The sequence below is a fragment of the Colossoma macropomum genome, unplaced genomic scaffold (assembly GCF_904425465.1).
Source record: "Colossoma macropomum unplaced genomic scaffold, Colossoma_macropomum, whole genome shotgun sequence".
NCBI classification, from domain to species: Eukaryota; Metazoa; Chordata; class Actinopteri; order Characiformes; family Serrasalmidae; genus Colossoma; species Colossoma macropomum.
Window position 1 is genome coordinate 21,605,185 of NW_023494800.1, and position 20,231 is coordinate 21,625,415.

Here is a 20,231-nt window from a genome sequence, read left to right on the forward strand (position 1 = left end):
TGGACCTTACTTTGTGCACTGGGTCACAGTCGAGCTGGAACAGAAAAGGACCTTCCCCAAACTGTTCCCACAAAGTTGGAAGCATTGAATTGACCAAAATGTCTTGATTTGCTGAAGCATTAAGATTCCCCTTCACTGGAACTAAGGGGCCCATAGCATTATCCCTCCTCCACCAAACTTTACAATTGGCACAAAGCAGTCAGGCAGGTAATGTTCTCCTGGCATTCACCAAACCAAGACTCATCCATCAGACTGCCAGATAGAGAAGCGTGATTTGACACTCCACAGAATGTGTTTCCACTGCTCCAGAGTCCAGTGACGTCGTGGTTTACACCACTCTCCCCCTTGGCATTGTGAATTTTGATCTTTGGCTTGTGCACAGCTGCTCGGCCATGGAAACCCATTTCGTGAAGCTCCTAATGCACAGTTCTTTTGCTGATGTTGGCTCCAGAGGCAATTTGGAACTCATTAGTCAGTGACTGAACAGAGGATAAGCACTGTGTGCTTTAGCACAAAACTCTGTGAGTTTGCGTGGTCTCCTGCATCATGGCTGAGCTGTTGTTGCTCCTAGATGCTTCCATTTTACAATAGTAGCACTTACAGTTGACAGGGGCAAATCTAGCAGGACAGAAATTTCACATACTGACTTGTGGCAGAGGTGGCATCCCACGACAGTGCCATGTTTAAAGTCACTGAGCTCATCAGTTCAATCCATTCTACTACCAGTGTTTGTCTATCAAGACTGCAAGGCTTAATTTAACCTGTTAGCAATAGGTGTGGCTGAAACACCTGAACTCAATAATTGGGATGTGTGTCCCAATACTTTTGTCTACATAGTGTAGATTATCGATGCAGGAACCATAGCAGAATAAAAGGCTATAAATTTATGGACTAAAAAAAGAAAGCATTTGCACATCATGAGTGCCCCCAGCCTGTTCAGCAATTTTCCCTTTAGCCCCTCCCACTCGTCAATCACTGTCTCACATCTCAAGCCGTTTAGGCTACATGAATGTGAAATTTTCAGCATTCTCCCAAATATTCAATAGTCTCCAGCAGAGATACAGAGGTTCAAAGTGCTTATTGATTTCCTTCTTACCAAAGTTTGAATGCATGCTGTGCTCCATGCTGTCACCAGATAAAAGGCTTGCCAACTATCTCTCATCTCCACTCTCCAAAAAAAGTAATGGCTGAAAGATTTCCACATTTTCATGTCTCTTTCAATATATCTGATGTTTTTTTTCCCCCTAAAACTGATCGGTATTGGAAATAGAAAATAAAAAACACAGTTGTATAATACAATCAGCTGCCAAGATTAAATGCAGATTTGATTAGATTATTCAGAACGTAATTAGCTAACCCCAGCTGCCTCATTTAAAACCTGTCTGGACGCAGTCTGCCCCTGCTGATAGCTCTGTATGGCTATATTGTATGATGAATTTAAGTCCAAAAGAGGACGCGGAATAGTCTACTATTAATTTAAAATCATTTATGGTATTTACAGTGGAGACTTGCTGTTCTTGTATTTGAAATGAAATACAATGACTCAAGAGCAGGCGCTTCCATATACACTGATCAGCCACTAAGTATACTTTCTTTTATCTACACTCACTGTCTATTTTATCAGCTCCACTTACCGTATAGGTGCACTTTGTAGTTCTACAATTACAGACTGTAGTCCATCTGTTTATCTGCATACTTTGTTAGCCTCTTTTCACCCTGTTCTTCAATGGCCAGGACCTCCACAGGACCACCATAGAGGAGGTTTTGTTTGGGTGGCTGATCATTCTCTGCACTGCAGTGATACTGCGCTGATACCACAGGAAAAAGGTACAACAATAATGATCTTCACTTGCCAGCCACTGAACAAGCATGGGACACTTATTAAACACTCTTAAAACAAAAGGTGGCAAAAAAATGGAGCAATGCTATAGATGTAACCACTTTTGGTTCCATAAGGACCAAATTGAGTGGTTTCAATTGAATTTTTAAAGAATATTAACTGAAAATGAGCTAAAAGGAGCCAAAAGTCTTCTACGGTATCACTCCGAGAGCCCTCTTTATTTCTAAGAAAACAAGATCAAAGGTAATGATGACAGGCATTTGGTGATGTCTTTGGCTCACAGCAGTAATCTTCAGCAATAATCAACTCCAAACAATCTGCAATCACTGCCATTATATTAAAGACTATTACTATTAAAGTCCAATTATTTTGGTTTCTCTGAAATGAACTGACTAAGTCTAAAATGGACTGTGATTCTATATGGTGTATTCAAATGCAAATACAGCTCATTTAACAATGCATTCTGCATTTAAGTAGTCATTATTGTTTCAGATGCAATAAGCCTAAGGTACAAAACTGTGTAGCTGTCCAATCATTACAGACTGTATTGTACTACAAGGAGACCATGTGATTATAATGCAACCAAAAGGCTTAGTTCCTCAAAGGCTTGTAATGCATTTTTCATATTCTTCAGACATAAAAGGACAAAGGTAGCGTGTAACATAAAAGACACAAGAAAGGAAATGTCTAAAAGAGCACAACTGAGGCTTTCTGATCATTAGAGGGTGTAGATCTGATAGAATCCCACTATACAGCATGCTCCGTCTGTTCCTCACCATCATCTTGTTTCTAGCCCCTGTGGCAGTTCCAAACCCAGAACAATAATCCAACTTTTCAGCCTCTGCTGACTAGCCATTGCGTACAGAGTTAGGGTGCATGCTTCACTGGAAACCTTTTGTTGTATATTGCCTAAAGCAAAAGCAAGAAAGAGAGGAAAAGTTCTTTTTTCATTTTCGTACACTTGCTTATGTAATAGATGTGCCTCAAGTTGGGCATCGACTGTCAGCACAGTAAATACAGGGCAACTTCAGGAGGTTCAAGCCAAACCTCTGCTGGTTTCATCCACCTAGGATATCGATTTTTTAGATTTGGTCTACACTACTGAAGCCAGCAGCGGGCATGGAAGTCTACTGGGTGAATATATGCATGTTCCAAAAAGCAACATGCAAAAAAAGAAAGAAAAGCAAAAAGGTTTTCAAGCTATATATTATTCACATATGAAATAATTATACTCACACATTTAAAGCACACATCTTCAGTCTCTTCCAATGGAAAGATAGTTCTTCTACGCTTTGCTCCAAAGAACCCTTTTTGGATTAAGATTGTAGGCCAAATTACTACCCACAACTACTGAGGTTCCAATTCAGTGGTTACCATCCCTGGGATACACCTGCATATGCTGGCACTTTCCTTCCTCTTAACACACCTGAACCAGCTAATTCATTAACAAGATCATTCTGAGCTGAGGTGCTGTGTTAGACTGAGGAAAATGTGCAGGTCAGGGGTTCTCCAGGACCAGGGTTGGAAACCACTGTTCTGGGGGAAGTAAAATAGCAGGTGTCATTCATGGTGAGAACATACTGAGAAGGAATTAACCCCTTAAAATCACAGACTTATTAAATGCTAAGGTTTTTATTCAGTGAATACAGGGATTTCAGTGCAAACTGGTTGAGATATTATTAGATTATAGAAATGTAAAATAAAACTTTGGGCCTGCCGGTGGGCCCTAGCCTTTTAAGCCGTGAAGTATAGCTATTTCAATAGGCTCTTTCATTTAGGTATGATCATTTTAGACATTTTTGCTTTATGAGTATCAGCTATTTATACAAATAGTTTTCAGTTAGTGCTTGGAGCTAGCATACAAGGTGATCCAAACCTCTTTATAAAGTGTCCTTCATAAAACAAAGTATTGCTCAGTCTTTCAGGAATAAAAATATAAGTCCTCAAATTAAGCTAAGCAAGTCCATAAATAAAAGTCCCTCAACAAGCAAACATGGGATTTAGTCAGTCAGCTACAATATAAGACTCCCTAGCTCACCTCCTTTAGACCGCCCGTCTTCCACAGTTGATGGGCTTGCAGATCCAGGTAGATCCATGTTCATTCCACAACTGTGCCCAAACAGACAATTAAGTCACAACTTAGTGCATGTTTTTATACACTTGAAACCACTGCACAAAAAGTAGCTCCATTAATCCAAGCTCATTAATTAACATCTACTCTCATGAAGACAAAAGCAAGGTCAGCTCTAAGGTCAATCTTTTCCCAAAATAATAGACCATCAGCACAGGTTCTTTCTCTAAAGACTATTTTACTGAATTGAATTTTGTTTGAACTGGCTGGCTTTACAGTACCAGCCAGGTATGCATGGTCATCTAGGACAATCTTTCAGTCTTTTCCATTCTAAAACTATATGCGCTGCACTGCTGTGCCATGATAATTACGACTTAGTATATTCAAAGGAGCTGATCAGGACAGGAGGCAATCTAATCACCACAGACGACACAGCAGGACATTGAATTATACTTCAGGATCTATAAATTCCAGTTTAAATCTGTACGTTTTGAAGTGAACTCTAATAGGATGGTACTCATAGCACTTGGAAAGCATGTTCTAATTAGCTGTCCATTTAACATTTATGCAAGCAAGCAAAGTTTATTCATATAGCACTTTGTAAAACAGGTGTTGTCACAAAGCAGCTTGACAGAAAAATCCCAGGCCCAAGCCCCCATGAGCAAGCCAGTGGCGACAGTGGCAAGGAAAAACTCCCTAAGAGCAAGAGAAAGAAACCTTGAGAGGAACCAAGACTCAAAAGGGGAACCCATCCTCCTCTGGTCGACACTGGATAGCACTGGATCGCCTACGCTCTGTAAAATTCATCAAAACTGCAATGGCTGTTTTTTGATTGTTCAGGACCATGCAAGAGTCACTTATTATTTTGTACATGTAATGCTTATGCAATGTAAATCTTGTTTATTGCCTCCAGTTACAACAATGTGAACGTACATTTAGGAGGTGATTTGACTGGCCAACGTTCAAGAAGTACAGATGTTTCTCCTTTTTGACATTCTTTAACGGGCCCATCTTGGGTACCCTCTCTGGTGTGCCTTGTGAAGGAACAATGCATTTAAGTGTACTCTTCAACTGTATTTAATATGAAAACTACAAATGTAATGTTGAATTTTAAAGATTAAATGCACATCAGCCTAGCGGTAGGAGAGGCTAGCCAGCAATCAGAAGATTGCAGGTTCAAATCCCAGGAAAGACTAGGTATACCTGGCCTCTGGCAAGGCACTTAACCCCCCACTGCTCTGCTAGTGACACTGTGCTGCTCCCAGACTGGGAATAGTTAGACAGCAAAAGGACAAATTTCCCTTGTAGGACCAACAAAGTACGTACTATATGTAATATTTTGGAGCAGCGTACAACACATTAAGTGTATTTAAATTGTAACTAAGCTATGATTAAATATATAGTAAATGCATTTGGTCTCTTCACTCAGCAGCCATATTTGCAATGCCACCCAGCAGTTCCTTCCAGCAATACAAGACCAGGCTCCTATCCTGTTGAATGGGGAGAGACCTAAATATTAAAAACTAAAGGTTAGATTACCATTTCAAAATACTGAGGCTGAGGAGCTGCTTGTTCAGTTCAGAGTAAATCATCACTTTCTTTACAATTTCAAGTCAGCAGCCAATTCATAGTAAAACATTTCTCCTGCTCTGGCTGTGATATCTGAATGTTTTCACCATATGTCTTGGGCATACATAAAGGCACAAATAAGTCTAGTTCAGTTTAGCTTTATTTGTATCACATGTTAACAGGGGAGATCTGGGATTTTGATTTTCTTAACTGAAAAGTATGTGTTGTACACTCTTTTTACCTTGTCATCTAGAGTGCATGTCCTCACAGCAAAATAACAGACATCTTTATCTGTTAAGATCTTAGAAGCTGTATAGCGTACACTACACAACTGTAGACATAACTGCTAATAAACTTGGAATGTATCAAACATACTAAAGGATGTACTGATACACTTCAGTGCTACTTGAGTTGACTTAATTGAATTGACTTAAATGCATTTCAAATTGAATCACAATATCACTAAATACACTTAAATACATCCAACAAATAAAACATGTATTTAAGGATACATTGCTGTAGATCTAAGCTCAATTCACGTTCAGGTCGCCCTGTTGTTTTCCCTTTGTGCCCCTTCCCCCAAAAAATGTCTGTGCACCAGCCTGCAGTCCATAGTAGTTTAGCTCCACCCATTAATGTTGAGTGTTTTAGCCTGGGCTTTCAATCAGAAGAGAGCTCATATCAGTCTTACAGACACAGTAACAAAAAACAGCCTGTTCAGTTCTGAGGGATAAAAAAAGTTGGAAATAGTCATGTAAAAATGAGTTATGACTGTTTTGGTGCATAAACCCACACAGATGTCATAGAGGAAAAAATAAAGCACAAGAAAAATGTTGGACACAGCCCCTTGACAACTCAAGTGCTTCAGGAAATGTAGTCCTTTCACGTCAGTGATTGAATAGAAGTTGCCAAGTTCAGCGGAAAAAAGTCTTGCAGAAATACAAGCGGAACTGGGGTTTTATTATCTGTAGGCGTTGTCTTTCATTGTCCATAAACATCGCAGGCCACTTTCTTCTTCTTTTGATCTCTGGATTTGGCTGCTCTGGTCCTTTCTCATCTCCTCACTATACAGCATGGTGCTCTTGATATTCTTTGGCCCAGGGCCCATGACAACAAATCAAAGCAGGGTTATCATTAGCCACTGGGGGTCTTTCTTGTCTGAACTCCACACTCTGTCTCTGAATAAGGCGTGTTCTGGGGTGCCTCTACAGCTCCTGCCTCTATACAGTTACAACCTAGTGTTGTTCTGGTGATGACAGCATTCTTGATTTTGATTGAGCTTGTTCAGACAGGCAGACAGCTCTAGTTGTGCGGGTGCAAGGGCTGCACAATATGGACAAAATACTAGTATTGTAAGTATACTGTTGCAATTGCAATTTCCTTGGAGTGATACGCAATAAAATAATGCAATCAGCTGAAAAACTGCATTATTATGACCAAAGTAAAATTTATCTAAATAATCAAAATGAAAAAAGTTAAGGTCTTAACATGGTCGATGTCATAAATAAACATGGCCAATGTCATAAATTTTATTATATTTGAATCGTGACCTAGAAATAATGCAGAAACTTGTTTTGTTTGTTTGTCATCCAGATTTTCACTGTGGTTTCAGACTTTTAGACGCCACGTCGTATGCAAAGTTTGGGCACCTCTAGCCAAATTTATCTTACAAAATATCAATAAAGCTATGGTGCATATGCATAAGTAAAATCTTCTCATGCCTGAATTTCATAAGTCATTTGTCTCAAATGTGCACCCCATATACCTGTGCTTGCATCTACGTCCATCAGGCACTGCTGGAATTTGATACATATTACAGTCATTCACGCTAGCAGTACCAGATGAGAAGCTACTTGATGCGAGGATCAGTCCCCGAAACCATGGGGTCATTTGATGCAGCATATCAATTGAGGCAGTTCAAATGGAAACAGCAACATAGCTTAGTGGCTGGTTTTCATACTAGGCTAAAGGCTTACCTGTGGAGACTGACCATTCTTTTCATATTTCTCTGTAATGTCCATTCCCTCAATAACAAACTGGACTAACATTAACCCACACAGTAACTGGTAACTACATAGAGGAAGATGGAGGACTGGTGCTTTCATTTGACTGAAACATCCCTGACTCAGCCATTCAGTTAAACTGGATAACATTATCATGTTTTGCTCTGTTTATATATTGCGCTGTCTGCACTTATTTGTTGCAAATCAGTATTAAAGGTTTGACAAAACTAAGACCTTAAGACAAATTTCAACCAGTATATGACCAAATACCTACATTTTGTAACTGTTTGATTTATTAAAAACTCACAGAAACACTCATAAAGAGCTTAGGTTTGTCAAAATGCTCACAGCACACAATGAGAAAAACTGTAATAGTTAGTGGACTGATTTGCATATTACAGTCTTATTAGACATCAGTATTGCAAAGGCCAATATTGTGATAACAGTTAACAAACAGTATCCTGTGCAGCCCTAATTGACATACATAACACTGCTGTCGGAACAAAACTTCGTATCTCCATTTTTGACGTTTTGAACTTATTTACAGAATTTGAAAATGCCCTCTGACCTTTACAATGTGCCAAAATTTCATGATGAACTGACCAACAGAAATGCTCCAAAAGTACTTGGAAAAAAAATTCAATTTACTTCCTCCCCAACTTCTATTCACTTCCATTAACTTCCATTCAAAGTTAAAAATGTTTTTTCCTACTCTTGTTAACATTTTGAAGATACAAGGTTTTGTTCCAACAGCAGTGATTAGAAGAAAATAAGTGTGCAGCTGCATTTGCCACAGAGATGCAGAGGAGGAGAGCTGTGCACATCTACTAAGTCTTAATGCAATCTAAATCACGTGTCCACGTTAATTATCTACTGTTTTAATTACCAGTTTACAGCAATTATTTACTGGGCTTAATGGTAAATCCAGCAATTAGGCACAGTTTGATTCGACTGTAAGTTTTACTATTGAAAGCACCTTGCAAGGTTGGAGGCAGTAAGAATTCTTGTCGTGGCTGCCGAATACTCAGGCCTACGCATGCTCAATGCACTACCTTATAACAGTGATTACGAAAGAATAAACATAATTTCATTACGAATGTCCCGTGATAAGCATCATGCCTAGAGCAGTATGCAAGGACATTAATGTGCATAACTTAGCATAACTGTATCATCCCATCATTACCACAGAGAATGCCATTAAGACTAATTGAAAAACAATAAAAATTATGACGAGCCAAAAAATTCCCCTGAAAGCAATTGAGCTGTCAGCTGAAATGGAATTCCAAGTTATTTTCTCAGACGCATTGGTTTCTGAAAAACACAAGCTGTACTCCCCGAGCTCTAGGGAAATGGTGGCCCCCAGCCAGAATAATTAGGATGCCAGGGAGCCATATGCTAGCTGCCATGCCTCACTGCAGAGTCCAGTCACTGTGCACTTAATTACTGAACATCAGGGACCAACACGAGGCCATCAGTCTTACAGCCTCTTCGGGGAAGGTGGATTAAACTAGCCTGACCACATCAGTCTCTTCGTCCCTGACTTGCTGTCTTTTCTCTGTCCACATCATTTTCATTCTTTACTGGCCAGCATTTTAAATCACCATTCCATCACTTTCCGGTCTAGAAATCCGACATAGTTATTTAAGAGCCCACATGCTACATTTGTCTTGTGTTTTATTTTTTCCCTGAGGCCTACTGAGGTTGTATTACTGTAATGCCCTGCTGTCTGGATGTTCCAGTAAAAGCCTTAACAAGCTTCAGCTCACCCAGAACACTGCAGCTAGTGTCCTTACAAGAACGAGAAGATTTTACCACACCAGCCCAGTCACTGGCACCACATTGGTTGCCAGTTAAATTTCACATTGAAAACAAAATGCTGCTACTCCACACAGCCTTGCCCTTCAGCGCCTGAGTGAACTTCTCTTATTATGAACCATCACCCCTACTTAGGTCCCAAGGTGTGCGCTCACTTTTAGTACCTAGAATTAATAAAGTTACATCAAGGGGGTAGAGCCTTCTCATACAAAGCCCCCCAGCTTTGGAATAATCTTTCAGTCAGCGGTACACAGCTTCAGTTTTTAAGTCTAGGATAAAAACCTACTTGTTTACTCGATCGAGCTTTTGGTAATTAGTTTTTCCTGTTATATATAAAAGGTGCAGATCTGGAGTTCATGGACATAGGGCTTTCTGGTAAACTGAGATTTGTTGATGGTGGACCTCATGACTTTGGTACCCTCTGGCTCTCCTTTTTAGTTAGGCTATAATAGCTAAGCCTGCCAGAGACACTGTTTGCACTCTGTCAACACTATGCACTGTTCTCAGTCACTCCTAACAGAACTAACTGTCTGTGTGTTTCTTTGCCAAGCTGAACAGCTGCCCATCCTGTGCAGTCTGACGCTGTTGATTCATTTGCCTTGATCAGGTGCCCCTGCTTCCCCAACTTAATGGAACTTGCTGCAGTCTAATGCTGTGCAAAAAGCCTCACCTTTAGGCAACTGACCTCCTGATGATACTGCTGCCTGCACAGATTAAAACTATTTAATCATACCTCACAATACACTGAGTTCTTCTCACATTCATACTAACAGTATGGGTTCCCCTTTTGAGTCTTAGTTCCTCTCAAGGTTTCTTCCTCCTGTTTTTTCCTTGCCATTATCACTCTTGGCTTGCTCACTGAGGCTTGGGCCCAGATTATCTGTAAAGCTGTTTTGTGACAGCATCTGCTGTAAAAAGTGCTATTTAAATAAACTTTGGCTTGACCCAACAGCTGATGATATTTGTGTGGGTTTATATACCACAAATACTCATGTATTATGTTATTAAGTTCAAAGATTTACATTTATCATAAGTTAATTTTTTAAATAAAACTTTACTTAAAAAATTTTGTCCAGTGTTTTTATGTCCCTACCGAAACAGACAGAGGTTTATTCAATAGACGGAGCCTTATTTTAGCCACACCCCTGCATTTTAGAGCAGGAAGTGAGACTGCATCCCTGTCCCTCATTAGATCCCCTTGTTTTGAAGTAAATGTATCCCAAAGTCTGAAAATGAATGTGTGACATTAAGAATTGTCACCACTGAAACAAGTATTTGCAATTAGGTAAACTTTTTTTGTGTTCTATTAAAGACATATTATGATTTTATGTACGTACAACAGTTCAGAGCTATGTTTGCTAGTCATGTACTGGCTAGCATTTTTGAGTTCTGCTCAAAACTAGCTAAAACTGTCACTACTGAAACAGTCACTTCTGAAACATTTGTTAAAGTTTCAGTAGTACTATGTTTTGGAAATGACAAAATGGAATAATCATTCAATACTTGTTTTAATAAAATAAACATAATTAAGGTATAAGATAATTCAAAGCAAAATGATTTTCAACTGTTTTTAACTCTGACTTTGAACCAATTTCCATATATTATTCATATATGTAAATAACCTCACCTGCAGTCCATGCTGAAAGACTTCTTATAACTTTAATGTGAATGGGTGGGCTAGACTACTACAGGCTGAAGAGACAGGTTTTATTACAAGTATATCTGTTGGGTTTTGTGACATCACAAAAATAATAAGTTGAGAACTGCTGTTTTTGCAGAGCCCTGCAATGGACTGGCAACCTGTCCAGAGTGTTTCCTGCCTTCTGCCCAATGACCACTGGGATAGGCTCCAGCACCCCTCCGCAACCCACAACAACAAGCAGTGTAGACTGTGTGAGTGTGTGTGTGTGTGTGTGTGTGTGTGTGTGTGTGTTTGTGCGTGTGTGAGTTTTCAATATATAAATCATACAGACTGAGCAATAAATGATAAACATTGAAACTTTATAATTAATTTAACAATTATTCCCACTGCAATAAAGTGTTTTATTAAAAAAAAAGCAAGGAATATTCAGTTTTCTGTGATACGCAACCTTTTAATCACCACACTCTGGTCTGTTAAATCCAACATAACATCAGGAGTGCAGTGTGCATTTGAGTCATGTAGTCAGTCGTTCATTATAGTGCACTCTGAGAGAGCAGTAGTAACACTGCACTGAATATGAAGCAGTGGAAGTCAGAGGTTTTCGGTTAGACTGTATGCAAATTGAGCTCAAAGATTAACCACCTTCACAGCTTAACACTTGCTAAATACTATTTGCCATGTCTCAGAGCTACTGGTGCGCTGGAGGTGATATGGACTTCTGGGGTCACTTGGTGGCACTGGTAATTACTGCGGCCAAATCGAGCCCATTATCACAGGGTCATGGCTATAGGTCTACATTGGTCATTATGCATCAGACTTGAGAGAAATCACGAAGGGGTGACAGAAACGTGACTCACCTATTAAGTCAGCGAGTGCTGAGATGAGGATGGAGCTGCTGTGAATTACAAAGGCCATCCTTGTTCCCATCAGGAACAGCCAGGTAGGTGGCCAACCAGCTGCTTGGAAGTGTACATATGGCCTTCACTGACCTTTAGGATTTCTATGGTAGTATATGTTCTTCGCCATGAATAGCTTTACGTGCAGTCTGTGATGTTTTAAGCTAAAGCTTTCATCCTTTTCCTCTGAGCTCACTAGAGATTCCAGAAAGTGGGACACTACAAACATTCCAGCTGTGGTGAGGGTTTCATGGCTTCTCCACTCAAAGAAGAGCAGTTTGGGCAATAGCAGCAGTAGGCAGAGGCAGAAGAGCAGCGGGAAGCCAAGATCGAACCCACAGCTGGGTCTTATAACCAGCTAGCATACACACATACACACACACACACACACACACACACACACACACACACACACACAAAAACATTTGTTGTTCTACCTTGTCGGAATGTGGGGTCGCGTATACAGCACAGCACAAAAGTCAGTGACTGCACTTCATTTCCAGTCAAAACAGCCATGTTAAGTACAAGTTATTGATTTTTCAGAGGTAGAACACAATTCACTTGCATAAAGAAGGAGAAAGTGAAAGGAACATAAGTGAAAAAACAAGAGTTTCCAAATGGGATTCTTGACAACCATGTAAGATCTATTAGACCACCAAAACTGTCACCGTCAGATAAACCGTACTTGATGCTTTCATTTTTGAATGATAGGAGAAAATCAAGCTCCACTCTTACTTCAGATCTGAAAAAAATTCACCGATGTTTCTGTTCATCCGTCCACTGTGAGAAGACAACTCAGCACTATGGGTCTTAAAGGGTGTGTAACTGTCAAGAAGCCATTACTGAGAAAAGAAAGTAGACAAAAAAGAAAAAAACTGCAAATCAAAGAAGCTGCTGGACCCCAGAGTCCAGACTCCAACATCACTGGATGTGTTTGTGATTACTTGGATTGCGAGAAACAGAAAAGGCAACCAACGTCTAAGACTGAACTTTGGAGATGTTTAAAATTATCTCTGAAAATTTCTTTAAAAACTAAAAGAGCTACAAAAGAAATGGAAGCTGACAAAGAGTGGAAGCATTTGAAAGTGTTGATGTAGTAGTTAGTTTGAAGTTTCTGTGCAGAAAAAAAAGAATTTTAACTGCTTCTTAATGTCGGGACCAAGGACTATTCCCTTCAACCCCAGGCCTCCAACATAATATTATAAACAAAAAGAAATTTTTTAATACTGGCTAAACACTTTAACTAATAACTGTTCGAAGTCTAAGCCCTTAAAAGATATCAAAAAGGAAAGAGTCTTGAGACGCTGAGTTTGTGGAAAGAGGGAAAAAGGCTTCTTCTTGATTTCAGCATCAAGTGGCACAGGGTCTCGAGAGACCCAACTGCGCAAACAGTGTTCCAAACAACAGTTTATATACCATTTATCTGGGGTAATTTGATATCTCCCCGCCTTACTTCTCAAATTTTGATATCAGCTTATTCTCTAATAGGTGCATCTCTTCGTTCATCAATTTGGCCATCGCACATTGTGCTTACTCCTAAAAACTGGTTTTAACTGGTTTTTACCAGTCTGCTTTACCTTTCAAGGTCAACTTGCCCCTTACTTCACTGGGTCAGTAAGTACACACAAGCCTCTCTGTGAACCCAGGGGCTTTCCAGCATCTAGAATCTCCTATGCAGACAGACTAAGGCCTACCCTTTGTGAGATAATTAATATTTTCTGTTAGCCAATACTACCTATTTGGTTATTGACTACAATATCTAACCTATTTGATTACTGATTAAAGGGATATTTATTCAAAATCTCCGTCATTAACCAGGTAAACAAATGTGCATTTTTCCTTGCCAGTTTATGTAAACGTATACTTGTCATTGTATATTCCATTCAAAAAACTGTAAAATGTGAAGTTGTTGCTGTTTTGGTGTATTTTATCCTTTTAAAACAGCATGTGATTTTATAGGCTGTTGGGATTTTCTTTCCCATTTCTACATCTGAGTTCACAGTGAACACCACTGCGGAACAAGAATAACTGTGCTGTCATTCGATGTTAGGTTTGCAGTGAGTCATGTTTTCAAGCCATAGACTGCATAGGCAACTAAACACAGAGTTAGTTTCTGTATTTCAGTTAAACGTAGTGTTGTAGTCAAGACAAATGGAGTCAAGTCCATGTGAACACTGAGACCGGGACACATCGAGTCCGAGTCAAGACCACAAACTTTAGTAGTCGAGTCTGAGTCAAGAACGAGACCAGATTAAGATTTTTTGCAGAACATAATGTTACGACCTGTCTAGGGGTTTGTGATCATAACATAAAAAAGGACAAAAGAGAGCCAGTTGACGTTTGAACAGATCAAGTCGTTATTTTCTTTTTATGCTGCTCTTTTGAGTACACGACACAGGGCAGTGTCAGAGTGGGCATACGCCAAAACAATAAACATAACCAGCCTAGCTAGAGAGTTCAGAAGACTAACTTGCCTACGTAAACATAAAGAAACAAAAATACAGTCAGTCTTTCCTAACTCCCTAACTATACCAAAAACAGGAGAAAACAAGGTCAAAAGAACACCCACTCCTACAACCTGGTCGGCATAAAAGTGAACATTTACAGAGACAGATCATGAGCTTACGGTTTAACTGTAGAGATAACTGGGTAGGGAACAAGAGGTAAAGCTAAGCTATTTCATTTGGGATGAGGACAGACAATACGCTAGCAATAAAACGAACAAGCTGAGCTGCGGTTCAGATCTAAAAACAATCGCCCCAAGCCGCCATGGAGGAAAGCCTTGATGACATCCGGCGCAGCCGTCGAAGATATACTCCGTGCAATTTCAGCCAGCCAATCAGATGCAATTTCGTTACGGTACTCCAGCCTGAGATTAGGAGCTCTAGTACTAATGGTTTAGGTGTAGGTCTCCAGAAGCGTTTGTGTGGGCTGTGAGTTGCAAAAGTTTGGGAATCCCTGATGCAGAGAAAGGACTGATATTCAATAATAATTCAGCTTCCAGTTACCTTAGATGGAGGCATCACTCTCGGATGGTCCTGACAACATTTGCGAGTCTGCCTTACCCCAAAACCAAGACTAAATGAGGTTGAGACCCCGACAAGATCAAGACTGCTCGTTTATGGTCTCAAGACTGAGATTATTATGAAACTATTAACTGGGTTTGAAGATATACTGTTTCACAATGCTGTTGTCTACTGCACCCATTTTAAGCTATACACAGCAGCTCACTGATCTTGCATCTTTTCTGTCCAGTCATGCTCCCCATGGATTCTCATTTGAATTTGGAATCAAGGCCCAGAAGACGAGCCTTTCTTCACAGATGAGAAAAAGTTAAAACACACTGTGCAAAAGCTGAATTAGAGCATTTTCAATCATCACAGATGTTTTTCAAAAAGCACAGGGAAGTATATTAAACTGAAAAAAAGATCAGAATTGTCTCCTTTAAGCTCCATATACCACATCTGCAGCAGTTTTGACAACAGTTTTGTTTGTTCAGTTTTGTACAGGTTTCCTAGTACTTAGCAACAGAAGCAATGGATAATTTGCTTTATATTTGCCATTATAAATGGGATTTGAGTCGGGTTTTCAGCTCTTTTTGTAAAAAGGGAAATTACAATGAAATTACAGTGAAATTCTTGTCTATGCTACTTGAACATATGCTACCAATGCAGCAGACACACTGGAGTATTCCTTTAACCTCTCAGTACTGAAGGAGCAATAAGTAAGATGACGCATCCCATCGAAATTCATACTCCTCTTCCCTCTTCAATCCTCCCCTGTTTACTTACCAATCTAGAAGAAACGTTGCATGTTCAGTATCAAACTTTATCCCATTACTTGGCAAAATCTGTCTCCAGCAGTGGAAAACAACACAAAGCTAACTCTGGTTTTGCTTCTATTTATGTCACTTCTTTTCTTTGTTGTTCCTGTTGTTATGGCAGTGCTACTTCTTCATCATCATGGCAAATCGATGTTACAGTGACTCACTATCGCCTCTTGAGGTACAAAGTGGCATTATGAGACAAGACAGGCCATGGCTAGCTGGTTAGCATGCTAACTTTAGTAGATATTTCTGCAACTCGGTAGAAAGACATCTTTGGCATGACATCAAAACTGTTACTTCTTCACATTCTGTTGTAAATTTTAGTCAATTTTTGAATGTTTTAAACTAAAAATCTTACAAATCGCTCCTTAAAAGACAAGTGAAACATGCAGCTTATGCTAAACTTACTTTGCTTTGTAAGCCATTTTGCCAGCCCTGTTTTTCTTCTGTTTTTCTGCATAGACTGGACAAGCATTTTTTTCTCATTGAGGGGATGAAAATGTGTGAGCTACAGCTAGCTCACTCTAACCTCAGACTAAAACTCACCTCGAACCTTGACCTTGGCAATTTGTTAGCTTTTTTGCTGTTTCATTATGAGATAACTTTTCAAACCCATTTGGTTTATATTCATCTGACCCTGTCTCCACAGGGTCAATGTCTCTTTCTCACTGTGTTGGTCAGCATCTCTACAGTTGCTTGGGAGTACTCTAGGTCTTGGAGTGCAGGCATCAATCAGATCATGATTGGCACCCACCATCCCTCAGTGCGATTTGGTCATCAGCTGGTGATTATAGGCTATCAAATTAGACAGGAATGTTTGAAGATTAGCGAATGGGTTTCATAAATCCCTTCAATTTACACGGCAAGCGTTTAGACTGGGGGCGGCAAAAGGGTATTTGCTCTAAAATTGATATTGACGCTTAAAATTGAAATTGTGTTTTATCTGAAAATCATCCAATGGGAAATTGGATGAGAGGATATTGTTCTCTCACTATGAGGTCCACCTTTGTGCTGCTTGGCCAAATTGCTGTGGCTTTATATTCAGTATGAGAAAGCAATGGAATGTCGTCTTGTTTGCTGTATCTTTAAAATCTTTAAATGAAGCAGAACGAATTCCTTCATTATAGAAGTAATAAAGGCTTCGGTCTCGGGAGATGTTCCTCAGACGCTCCCGACACTAGCTCTCCTTAAAAAACACGGCAGAACATCTGGTGCTGCTGTTGATACAGAAAATCAAGTTTAATCAAATCTCAGTTCAGGAAACGTGTGCACAGCCTGTGCAAAGGCTTCCGTGAGTCAGACACTAAGGATATTTGAATTGAAGCCTGTGGGATGAGGTTCAGCTGAGGAAAAGAAGAGTTTTGAAATAAAACAATGTTGTCTTGTTGTTGTCTTTTGGCATATGAAATAGGGTCTTCTAGTGCATGGCTCAGTCTGAGAAGACAGCATAATGGAGCGATTCAAAACCTGTGCATGACATTTATGGAAAAAGATTCAATCATGAGCATCCACAGGGGTACATTGTCAGTCTTAATCGCTAACTCTGTAACATTTAATTGAACTTTGGATTCTGTCTGCCAGTATTGCTATGGAGCATAAACTTTACATTTCAGACCTTTGAGTGCTTTGGAGACACATTCAGCAGGGAATACAGACAATGGGATGAGATGATAACAGCATTTCAGAGAACTGTGAAACAGCTAATGACATGAACAAGGCTTTCTCACAGTGAGTAATCGCACGTACCACACATTCAGCAGACAACTATTTCTCATTGCCCCTCATCCTCAAGCAGTTCTTGGATTTATCCAAAGGATGAGAAGAAAATAATGATACATTTAACTAAATGAAAAGATGGCTGTATTTAACCAATTAGCTAAAACAAAGACCTCAAAGCAATGGTTCAGTGATTGATTTTAGAGTTAGCTGCTATGAGAGTTAGCTAACTAGCTAATTTCCATCTGCAGTATGTATGAGTGTGAATGTAAGCGCCTGTTCCTGCTCACGTCTCCAGTTCTCTTTTGGTATTTTGTTGCACATCTATTTTAATGATTTTTAGCTGACAGCACAGCAGCACTGTCTTTATTTTCTACCTGTAATTGGCGCTCATCAATCATTGTCAAATCATGCTGCTTGCACAAAATGAAGTTGGGTGTAGAATATGAATAGGATGGAATGTTGTTTTGGTGAAGTGTTTTTGGTGGCAATTAATGTGTGTGCGTGTTATGAGTGTTATTTATTGCAATAAGACGATTGATCCACATTGTAGGCCTATGATGTCCATTGTCACACACTCAAGCAAAGGAGATGGCAGCATTTAAGCAAGTTTAGTTGGCTTCTTGTGCTTTTTAGAATGTATAAGGCAGAGGTCTTTATATCCAGGCCTCAAATCCAGTTTCCTACCAAGATTGAGAGACATTCTACTGTAATATGCTGATATTTTTGTTGTGAATAAAGAGGAAAACGAAAATGTGTTACTTACCAGAAGTTGACAGAGAAGGTACAGTTTTAGTAACAGGTTTATCACAAGATGTAAACCATAGGTAGACTTGAAAAACTAAGATAGATGAGAGTTTGCCAAAAGCACAGCTAAAAAAGCCTGTACAGTTCTGCAGTAACATCTTTTGGACAGATGAGTCAAAGATCAACATGTACCAGAATGATAGTGAGAGAAGAGTATGGAGAAGGAAAGGAACTGCCCATGATTGAAAGCATACCACCTCTTCTGCCAAGTATGGTGGAGGTAGCATCAAGGCATGGGCATGTATGATTGCCAGTGAAACTGGTTTCCTTCTTTTTATTGATAATGTGACAGCTGCCAAAAGCAACAGGATGAATTCTGAAGTGAATGTGACTATATTATCTGCTCAGATTAAGCCAAATGCTTCAAAACTTCACAGTGCAGATGAACGGTGACCTGATGTATACTGCAAAGGCAACTTGTCAAAGAAGTGGAATATTCTGCAATAGCCAAATCAGTCACCCAACTTCAATCTAGTCAAGCATGCACATTTCACTTACTAAAGTCAAAACAAAAGGTAAAACATCCCAATAACAAGCAAAGACTGATGACAGCTGAAGTAAATGCCTGGCATAGCATCACCAGGGAAGAAACCCAGCATCTGGTGATGTCTGTTGGTTATAGACTATATATGGTTATGGACTTTAGACAGTCATTGACTACAAAGGATTTGCAATTTCATTGATGATTCTGTTTCTCAAATTACTTTTGACCCCTAAAAAAAGGTGGGGGCTATGTATGAAAATGGTTGTAATTCCTACACCATTCATATAAACTAACCCGTTATATTTTTCTTTTTCAGTTGTCATTAATGGATAACTATACAGCATGTCGGAATTAAAAACTCTTCAACTGAAATTGGAGTCAACTCCAGAATTTCTAGCTTAGTGTATCATAACTTGCCAGCGATTATAAAATCCAGGATAAGAAACTGGATTCAAAGTGTAGATTTGAGGACTTCTGTTACAGAATTTATTATTAGCAAGAATGAATTCAGTAGATTAGAAATCAAATAAAATAAATCAGCTCAGTAGAAGTCAAACAAAATTAATCAGTTACATTCACAACCTTTGGAGGAAACACATGTAAGTCTTCCCCTTCCTACTCTACAGTAGAAATAGGAGGAAGAAATGGAAGGTGGGAAAGAGTTAATGACCATCATATAGCCATAATTGGACAAAATTGGGGAAGATTCCTCTCTGAAAGCGATTGCTAATGAACACAGTAAATTAATGCATGCTGAAGCTCTGGTCCCCAAGCAGTGAGTTCCAGTGTTGGGATGAGAGTTCAAGTGCCATATGCTGTCCATTCCCTGAGGCCTCAGAGAGCATGACTGGCTCTCACTGAGCAGAATCCTCTTCCTCTCTAGTGCTAAGCGATGTACTAGCTTTTCAACAAAGCTGTATGTCCTCAGTTTCAGGAAGATGGAGTAACTTCATGTGCCTGAGGAAAGTGTGTTCAAGCTTTTTCCCCTCCAGACTGCCAGTAAGGCCCAGAGCTATAGCAGGTGGGATTGGCTACAATGAAACTAAAATTGATGGACAGATGATCACAAAAGATCACTAAAACAGCAACCACACATACATTTCTGCAGGAATTTGGTGCCTGTGAAATATGCCTGAAAATTGGCATAGCATTCCAGCTTTGGGTATGTTCACCATATATTGTCAAATCAACATCAACATGCTCACAGCATCAACAGTAGCCACAGAAAGTACTAATTTATTAATATTAAAAGAGATTTAATAAAAGAAAATAAATGTGAGTTATGAAAACAATGTAGGCTCATAAAATTGCTAGTTTATTGAAGACACCTGGCAAATACTCATGATAGAACACTATAAACATGCAAAATGCAATAAAACTAATAAATTCACATCTATTTTATACAATATTAATGAAAAAAGGCCCGAGGTTGTTTGTAAAAGTATCACACAGACCATAGCTCTACACAAATAGGATGACTTCATCTCGTGCAATAGCTGCTCTTCTCTGAATTGTTGCCACACTGTAACCTTCTTGGTCTACATTCCTACTTGAAAGCTTGA